This window comes from Acomys minous, assembly GCF_964271855.1.
Source record: "Acomys minous genome assembly, chromosome: 10".
Classification (NCBI taxonomy): Eukaryota; Metazoa; Chordata; class Mammalia; order Rodentia; family Muridae; genus Acomys; species Acomys minous.
This window is the reverse complement of record NC_140491.1, coordinates 110,770,798-110,780,573: the sequence shown is the minus strand read 5'-3', so window position 1 is coordinate 110,780,573 and position 9,776 is coordinate 110,770,798. Positions and strand designations below refer to the sequence as shown.

The window sequence follows — 9,776 nt, the reverse complement described above, 5'->3', positions numbered from 1 at the left end:
CAAATACAGTAACTGGTGACTTGTGTGGACTCTGGAGTCAAAAATCCATGTTCAAACCTCAATACTATCTTTGACAGGCAAATTATATAATGTTTCTCAGCTAGGGTTTGGTTTGGTTTGGTTTGGCTTTGGTGTCTTTTGTTTGGTTGGTTAGTTTTGTTTCATTTTGGTTTATTTGTGTTTTCTCCATAAAATGGGAGATTAAGAAGATATCTCCTGGTGGTTGCATTAAGGATTTAATAGGGAAAAGTTATATAAAGCATAGATTTAGAACCTAACAGTTACGTGTATAACAGGTGTAAATATTTATTCTTTCTTTCCAGACTTCTGAAAATTACATAAATAGATGCTCTAAGGCTACCTAGTATGTGCCTAGTATTTCTTTCAAGAAGTCTTGGCTTGCTTCTGTGTTCGCCACTATGGTTTGATTATTTTGATTTTCCAAGTGCGGTTTAAAAACTGCTGGGAGCCTCGTATGGTAGTTAATACATTATCTTAAGCAATTTAATGCAAATTAATTCTTATACAACCTTGAGTTTCAAAAGCTTTTGGACTGGGGAGGGAAGGAGTGAGGTTAGGGAGCTCTTTGCTGTCTCCATCTGGACCCTGGAGCGGCCCCATCTGCTCTCAGGGGTCCCACCAGCTCTCTGCAGCTCCCCTGCCAGACAGCATGTGGAGCCTTTAAAGCCAACAGCAGGCTTGAGTGCATGGAAAGACGGATGCTTCAAGTCTTCCAGGAAACATAAGAGCGTTCCTTGGGCATTTCAACACTCTGTTTCTGAACTGTCACCCAAGTGAGGCATCAGATTTCTGGTTAGTTTTATTTCTGAGTTCCCTTCTCCTCTTGTGACTTCAGTTCTCACTCTCTGAGGGTCTCTGAGGCTGTTTTGAGAGCTTTGGACTCCGCTGAGAACATTCGGTGGGAGCCACCGAATGGTTCCGGAGGGAGAATGGCATGCTTGGGGCCACTGGACTGGAGCAAAAGGAAGGTGGGGAGACTAGTAAAGATGCTGTCGCAGCATCCAGACTTATGATCACCCGAAGGGGAGCTGTGGCATCAGCAACAGACGTTCGGAGGCCCATCGGAAGAGGCGTGGCTGTGGCAGGAAAGTGAAGAGGGCAGCGCTGTGAATTTCAGAGAGGAATTGCTGCATAGATGACCAGGCTCAGATCCTGGGAGAGTGGCTCTGTGAACAGAGGGAGGTCTGGAGGAAGGTAATGCGTTCAGCTACACATGCTCAAGTCACTGTATCTCTAGCCATGACAACGAGGAGCAGCTTAAATGTGACTCACGGCCAACTGTATCACTGCAGAGTGGCACATCCAATCTGGGGCTGTGTCTGTGAAGTCATCAATAATCTCCGCCTTTTGGAGCCTAGGAGTTCAGCAGCTCACTAATTTGTAAGTTAAGACCCACTGCCACACTCAGCTACTTTGTTCCGAAGTCACACACTGTAAACAGAAACCTCTTACGTGTCTCAGAGACACTCTGGCCCCCCTCACCCCGTGGCTCCTCAGTCATGTGAATCAGAAAGAACCTGAAAGCCTGCCTGCCGCTGCTGGCGCCTCCTGCTGGAGGACAGGGTGGCTGCGTCAGCTGCACAGAGTGCCTATGCGTTTCCATTATAAAATTCCAGTCCCCAAAGGACCTCTAACATTTCACTCAGAACAGAAACAATCTGAGTTGTAAGTCAATGCTACAAAACATTGCCTTGCCCTGACTAATGCTCGGGAAGAAAATTTTCCTGTATGGACACAGAACACTAGACACAAAGAAAGGGGCAAGTCTGCATTCTGATCAAACCCCATTTATTGAAAATTTTCACAGAGTTTATATAGGCACAGAGGCATGGGTATGTGCGTAAGCAAGGGTTGCTATGGATACCTAACTCTGGAATGCACCAGCAGGTAGGTATCTACCTTTACAGCTGCTATAATTGCAGGAAAGAAATTCCAGGAAAGTCGTGAAGGATCTGGTGAGTCAGGAAAAAGCTCCCAAAACTGCTGCTCGCAGGCAGCTGGCCCTTAATCTGATCTTATCAGTAGTCCTGCCGGAAAAGGAGTAGCTCGGGGGTCTGGAATGACCAGCCCCCACAATAAACCACAACAGGTGTCTAACTGCCGACCTACGAAAAGGTCAGCTAGTTTCTGGTGAATGGCAGACTTCTGGAGAAATAGGAACCTAGGTTCCGACAAGATGGCTGAACATTGGCCATTCAGCCCGTCCCCGACAATGCCTGAGATGAGTGCCAACTCTGTTTGTCCATTTTATCAAAAAACAAGAAGGCAGAGATGCAGCCAGGCCCACCATACCCCGGCTTTAGCCCTGAGCAATTAAAGCAGGGGCGGGGGGGGGGGGGAGGTATTTAAAAAGTGCTCTGCATTATCTCTGTTCCATGAACTGTTTCTCAGTTTCCAATATTTCTCTTTTATAAGGGAAAGGAAGGCAGAAAATGCTGTCATATTGCTAGCAATTCAGAACTGTAATTCAACAGCAATACTCTTCATCCATAAAAATGAATACCCAGCTCAGGTGGCTTCCTCAGATGTTAGTAAAATGATGACGATACATTTGGGCACAGTCAGGTTGGTTTCTCTTGGTGTGCTTACAGCAGCGGAGCAATAGCTGCTGGGCAGAGGGGATGTCACCGTTTCCAGGAACAAGCTTGGCTCTTTACTTGCTCTTTTGTCCCACATCTGGCTATCAGAGATGCCAGAAGTGACTGTGGTCAACTGTAGATGTCCACCAAGGCAGATGGTAGCAGGCGTTGGGCTGACTGAGGAAGGAACACGAGGCCAGTCTCTGGCTACCAGCAGCTCAGTGAACTGAAGGAACCACCACCGTCTCATGAAAGATAGCACTAAGATAGTTCTGGACTCAGCTCGAGGTGGCTGGATTGGCTAGCGGGTCCGAACATGCCAGCCTCACTCTTAGCCACTCTTAGGTTGAGCTAGGAAGCCTTTGCCAGCCACTGGTCTATGACAGGCAGAGAGGAAAGGCCACCGTCTCCTAAAGTCACCACAATAGGAATTAGAGATTTAAAGCTCAAATAAACTAATGAAGCTGAAAGGCTCTGTTTCTATTCTGTGCAGGGCTCGCGGAGTGGCGCAGCCATCAGCCAGTTTCCCACAGCCTGTAGCACAGCATCTGCCCCTGTGGCAGGGAAGGCATGCAGCGGGAATACCACTCTCTGGTCATATTGTGTCCACAGTCAGGAAGCAGGAAGCAGAGAGCTCAGACCTGCAACAGAATAAACCCTTCTTCATTTAAGTTGCCTCTTTCAGATACTTTGTTGTAGCGGTGACAAAAGTAGCTGATAGGCACATAAACTTCGCAGTGTCTACTGTCCAACCCAGACTTACCAGGCATTCAAAGACACAAGGAAGGTTTGGTCCATAGTGATGAGAAGGCACAATCAGTGCATGTTTAAAAAAAAAAAAAGGACAAGATGTTATGAAAAAGCCTTGCAGTTATGGAGAATCCACTCCGTGATTGGATGGGCTATTGCTTTGGGTTTCTGATGGGGGTGTCAGATAGTGCATATGGCTGAGCAAACCCAAGTTGAGAACACTCATGTTAGCACCCACATGCTAACCCAAAACAGACTCCCGCTCTCCAGTTCTCCTTGGCCTATAACGAGAATGCCCAGTTCTCAACAGCAGCTGCACTCTGCAGTGGGCCAAGATGCCTTGCTGCCCGGGGAAACCTTGCTGTATTCCCACCACTGATTCAGACCACACAACCTTCCCATCCTTTCGGTTTGTTTTTCAAGACAGAGCTTCTCTGTGTTGCCTTGGCTGGACTTCACTTTGAAGACCAGGCTGGCCTCGAACTCCCAGAGCATCAGCAGCTACGTCTGTGCTCATGAGCTTCTCATAGAAAGTGCAAAGCTTGTGTTCATCATCCACTTCAAAGAGTTTCTGACAGCTGGGGCCCAGGAAGGGATATTCTACTTCATCTTGACAGGGCCAATCACCTAGGAGGCTCAAAAACAAACAAGCAAACAAACAAAAACAGAAGGTCACATCTTTAAAATATTAAAAATAAAATATAAAAAATTTTTCAGTATAAAAAATATAATTGAAGAGATAGATGCCATGCTTTGGGTCTACACACAAAGGAAGAAGACAGGAGGCTTCTGGGAGAGAAGGTTGAGCATGACTTGAGTGGTCAGAGTGGACGAATAGTCTAGGGAGGAAACTACCACACAGTGCTTTAAAGCAGCTCGACTTCAGTGGAGCTCCAGCTCAGTGTCTCACTGTGTGATGACAGGAAAGTCCTTTGACCTTGTTGAACTGCAGTTTCCTTGCCTATAAAGAGATGATAAAGTGACCTAACACACAGAACTGCTGTGATGCTTCTGTGAGATGATGGCATCAAGCCCAGCCCTAGCCCTAGGCCCTAGCCTCTCGCCTCTAGCCCCTAGCCCCTAGCCCCTAGCCCTAGCCCTAGCCCTAGCCCTAGCCCTAGCCCTAGCCCTAGGCCCTAACCCCTAGCCTCTAGCCTCTAGCCTCTAGCCTCTAGCCTCTAGCCTCTAGCCTCTAGCCCTAGCCTCTAGCCTCTAGCCTCTAGCCCTAGCGTCTAGCCTCTAGCCTCTAGCCTCTAGCCCTAGCCCTAGCCCTAGCCCTAGCCCTAGCCCTAGCCTCTAGCCTCTAGCTCTTAGGCTCTAATCTCTAGCCCCTAACCCCTAGCCTCTAGCCCTAGCCTCTAGCCTCTAGCCTCTAGCCTCTAGCCTCTAGCCCTAGCGTCTAGCCTCTAGCCTCTAGCCTCTAGCCCTAACCCTAGCCTTTGGCCATAGCCCTAGTCCTAGCCCTAGCCTAGTGCATTGAATGTTCAGTATATAATTCTTCCTCATCTCTTCCTCTTAAACATCATCAGAAATGGGGGGGGCATCATCTGGCCAAAGGAAGGTCTCCTCCCTTCTCTGCTAGCAAAGATACAAAGGTGGGGAAACTTGGTTCAGCTGAGCACTGTGGTTCTAGGCTGGAGCCAGTCTTCGGACACCTGGCAAGCTGGTTTTTTTTTAATAGATATTTTGGATTACCACACTTACGTAGTGTTAGGGGTACTTTTACTAGCTCCTAGAGCATCCTACAATGTACAGACACTACAGAAAATGTTCATCTCACCCAGAACATCGGTAGTGCTGAGGTGGAGACACTGTTGCAGCCTGTCCTTGTTGTTGTTGTTGTTGTTCCTTCGTTGCATGCTGAGTTGCTACAAACAAGCCCTTTCATTTAGGTCTTGGTTTCCTCCATGGCAAACTAACAGCAACACGGATAACAATAATATGGGCCTCGTAAGGTTCTTGAGAAAGCTAACTGTCAGCGTGCCTGACCCAGCACAGGGTAGGCGTCCAGCAACATGTGCCAGTAACGGTAATAACGGGTGAGATAAACAGAGCTGCCGAGCCAGTGGGAGGGCTCAATGGAGCCATTCCCAGGTGGAGAGTTTCTTTCAGGGGCTGGGAGTAGGGGGTCGCTGGTAGGGGGGTGGGGAGGTGGCTGGGGGGAGAGGAGGGGAGGGCGGGGGAATAAAAAACATCGTAAAGCATTGTGTTGTGATGCTTGAAGAGTTGGTGTACCCTGTGTACACACCAGCATCTGGATCTCACAGAAGCCAGCGTGCAAGGGCCAGATCCAAGTGCTCTTCTTAGTGTCATCCACTCCCGCTCTTTCCAAAGCCTGGATAGAAACAATAGCTAGAGTCTGTATTTTCTTTCTCTTGTTAGCATGTTTAATATATGCTCTGGTTTTAGAGCTCAGATACTGTTTATATGTATGGTCTTAGCAGAGTCTATCAAAATGCAAATTTGTATACTCTTTGACCCAGAAATACTAATTCTATACCATGGCCTTCTGATAATCTTCATCTGCAAAATGATACATACGAAATATCCTTGATATCATTACTTAGGATGACCAAATATAAATAACACTTAATTTCCCTTAACAACCGAGAACTGGTTTAACAAGTTTGACAGCTGTAGGACACTAGGTAACCATGTTTTCAATCTCATTTTTAATTTACATAGGCACAAATGTTTCTTGAAGGCCACACAAACAGCTGCTCATATCCATTGTCTCTTGGAATGAAAGTTCAATGGTTAGGGCAGTACAGAAGGGAGACTACACTGTACCTTCTGTGCCCTTGTGTCAGCCATATGAATGTTACTTCTTGAAAATACAAGTAAAATATAGAGTGAACTACCTGTGCTAGTCACATGTGCTAGTCACAGGAGAACTCGGCGGTGGAGCGTGACTTTCCAAGTCAGCTACCCAGATGGCTAGGTGTAAGGTTTGTCCCCTAACACAAAAGTACCCAGGTGCTCCTGGCAGATCAAGAGAGTGCTTGTGGTATCAACCAGGTTGCCTCGAGAGACAAGCTGTGCATCCCGACTTTCAGGTCCAATTGGGTTTTCACAGGATCAACACAAGAGGCAGGTGTCCCACACTGCTCTGGAAGAGTCTGGCTAGACCCCAGGAATACGTTACAGGGCCATAGACCTGAGCTCAGCACACACACACACAGCGCACACACACACACACACACACACACACACACACACACACACACACCCCAATATGCTAAAAGCAGACCGGTCAGAATGAAGTGGGCCTCCTTGGGAGGGAGTGTGTTCATCCTCCTGGGGGCGTTTAAATAGTGACTGAATGACCATGCAGAGGTATGCCCACAGAGAGGCACGCCCCTCTCCCCCTGCCCTGTGGCTGATGCAACCATCTTGAGTCCTTCATGGGTGACAGTGGGTACTGTTCCCCTCTCTCTCAACATGAGGAGGGAATCACTTACACAGAACCATCAGAAATTACCTGCTGGTGGCGAGCCTTCAAGAACAGCCACATCCACGTATGTACTAGAAGCAGTTCTCTTGCTCAAGGCAGCTGGCTGGTAGTCACCGTGAACCTTGGGGCTTTGACTCGCAGCTACTCCTTTCTCTATAGATACTCCACTAGCTCCTTGTCCTTACAGCCAGTGCGTTTATGTAACAAATGTATAGCATCAGAGCAGTTCCTCAGGACGGGAATTCTGCTACCTCTGTCCAGAACCAGCACTTGTCCTGAGGAAAATGATTCTCCCCATGGTAATCCAAGCTCAGAAAACAATTGGGAGGGAAGGGAGAGAGGGAATTCTGAGAAAGTGATGTTTCACCCACATGCCAATGTTTTATTCCACACGAAGCAAGAGAAAGAAGAAGAAAGATCTAGGAAGGAAAGCTGTCTGGGGCTAAGCCAAACCAACTTAAATGCTTTAAAGAATAAATTGGTGGAGTAATTCGAATCATGGGCAGGTGCTAGGAATGTAATTTAGTAAATGCTCAGGAACCTGCCAAAGAAGAGAAAAATGTGTTGCTTTTGAGATCATTTCCCAGCAGCTCCATAAAGGAAAACTGATTACAGGAATTTAATAAGTAAAACAGAGCCAGAAAGAGTGTGATCAAATGAGTTTTTAATTACATTTCAGCAGAAAAAAATTCCAATTCGTGCTTCTGGGATTAAAAAAAAAATAATTTCTAGAGAAATGCTTTTGTAGCAGGAAAATAACATATACACTAATTTCCATAGGAATTACAGTAGTCTGTTTAATTAAAAGGCTTGATCAGAGTAAAGAGGAGCCTGTGCCAATAAATGCTAAATAAAACATGGCAGTTCACTGCTGCCTCGCCCTGTTGTCAAAAATAAATAAATAATAAATAAAATGACAAGCAAACAAACACTGAGTGTTGAGCAGGATGTAGGCATCCGCATTTTTGTCATGGGAATTTTGATCACTGGATTATTATGTTGCTTTGCTTTATTCATATATGAAATAAATGGTGCATCTGACTTTAAGTGAGATGTTTCCAGTTAGTGGGACAAAGATCACAGGAAAGAAGACACTCGCGCACAAACACACACACACACACACACACACACACACACGAGGCAGGATGGGGGAAGGGATGAGGATAACCATTCCAGGGCATCAATGTGAAGAGAAGAGTCACCCGAACCAGCAGGAGTTTCAACTCTTCACTCAGATATGTGTAGGGGGATGTGTCGGGATTACTGACAGGTAGTTTGAGGTTTGCTTAGGGGAAGGACATCCTGCCCTCTATAGGACCTACTGGTCTTCATCTGAGGACTTTGCTGCCGGACACTCCTCAACCTCAGCTCACACCTAGAGAGTGCTTCCTGGAAGATGTGCAGAAACTACTACTGTGCTTTTATTCTCTGTTCAACTTTTGTCCCCTTGTGACAAATGGGACCCACCTGCAAAGCCTCGGAGGTCGGGCTCAATTAGAAGCATCACCTTTCCAAAGTCGACATGCAGCCCCATGCTTTGTTAGTGCTGTATAGCAAGGAGCTTCTATGGCTAACCTTGGTCGTCAACGTGACTGATGCAACCTAGGAAGAGGAAACCTCAGCTGAAAGGCCTCCATCAGATTTGCCTGTGGGCGTGGCTGTAGATGGTGCCATCCCCTGGGAGGTGGGCCTGGGCTGTATAAGAAAAGTGGCTGACCGAGCCAGGGGGAAGCAAGACAGTAAGCTCCATTACCCCATGGTCTCTAGTTCAGTTCCAGCCTTGGTGTCTCTTGGTGATGGACACTAACCTGTAAACTCTCTCTGAGTTCTAGGCAAGCCATGGCATGCTAAGACCCTGTCTTTTTTGAAAAAATGTTTTTTAAAAGCAACAACAACAACAAAAGATGGAATGTCACCCAAATCTTTTTGTCTACTGCTGATACTCCTGGGGCCTGAACGCAGAGTTTTCAATAGACCAAAGACTTTACTGCTGGATGACACCCTAAGCCCTGTGTTTCCTTTACTCAGCAATTAGACTGTCTAGAATTTACAACGGCTCCTAGACCCTTTACTGTGTATGTTCTCTATGAATAGTTTTATTGATATTTATTCACATATAGATACTTAACAGACTTTTTTTCCAATCATATTTTACTGGTTGAATATGTTGAAATCTTTTGTAATAAACAGTAAGATGTAAAATTCATGGGAAAGTAAGACAAAATATTAGGCTAGCGTTAGAGCTCCAAGGCAGGCTGCGTGTCTAGAGTGTACAAGGCCTTGAGTTTGACCCCTGACACTACAAGTAAATAAATACATAAAGAGAATTCAAAGGAAAGAAGAAGTCCATAAACTTTTTACGTGTACAATGTTTCCAGTGGAACAGAGAATGACCAGGTGTTCCCAGTCTGCGGCCTCCAGCCTGAGCGATGTCCATCTACTGATGCTGGGCCTGAGCATCCTGAATCCACTGTAACCCCAGTTCACAGGCGATGTCCTCGGCCCACCCCATAGTGCCCCATGTGGGAAGACTGGTTTAAAAGCTGCAGGAAGCTCATGAGCATCAGATGAGACAGCTTTCTGTCAGGATTCCACCGTCAGGCCCACCCACAGCTTCTGAGGCCAGAAGCTGCTCAAACCACTTGGAAGTAGAGACCTTTATCTCAAAGGGGGGAAATTTAATGCAAAAGGAAATATTCGGAAGGATCTAGGAATCTTGTGCAATTAAGGACCCTGAAACATCGGTTTCATGTGCCTGGTGACCCATCTACCCTGTGTGACCACTCCACACATTTCTTCTCTCCTCGCCGTGCCCCCCCCGCCACGCCCTGCGCCTCTCCATTCCTATCAAGCCCCTTTCCTTTCGCATCCTACCTGCGTGTATATGTTACTATTAGAGTAGAAACAGATGTCTGAGTTTAAAGGAATGTAAGGTTTTTAAAGAGTGAAGTTAGGAAGGCCGAGAAAGGCAA

General features: G+C 46.6%; 1 protein-coding gene across 2 annotated transcripts in view; it reads left to right on the top strand.

The window, feature by feature from the left end:
* Positions 1-9,776, top strand: part of PDE11A (phosphodiesterase 11A) — a gene marked incomplete at its 3' end in the record, with an annotated part of 371,638 nt that overhangs the window by 361,032 nt on the left and 830 nt on the right. The window lies entirely within an intron of this gene.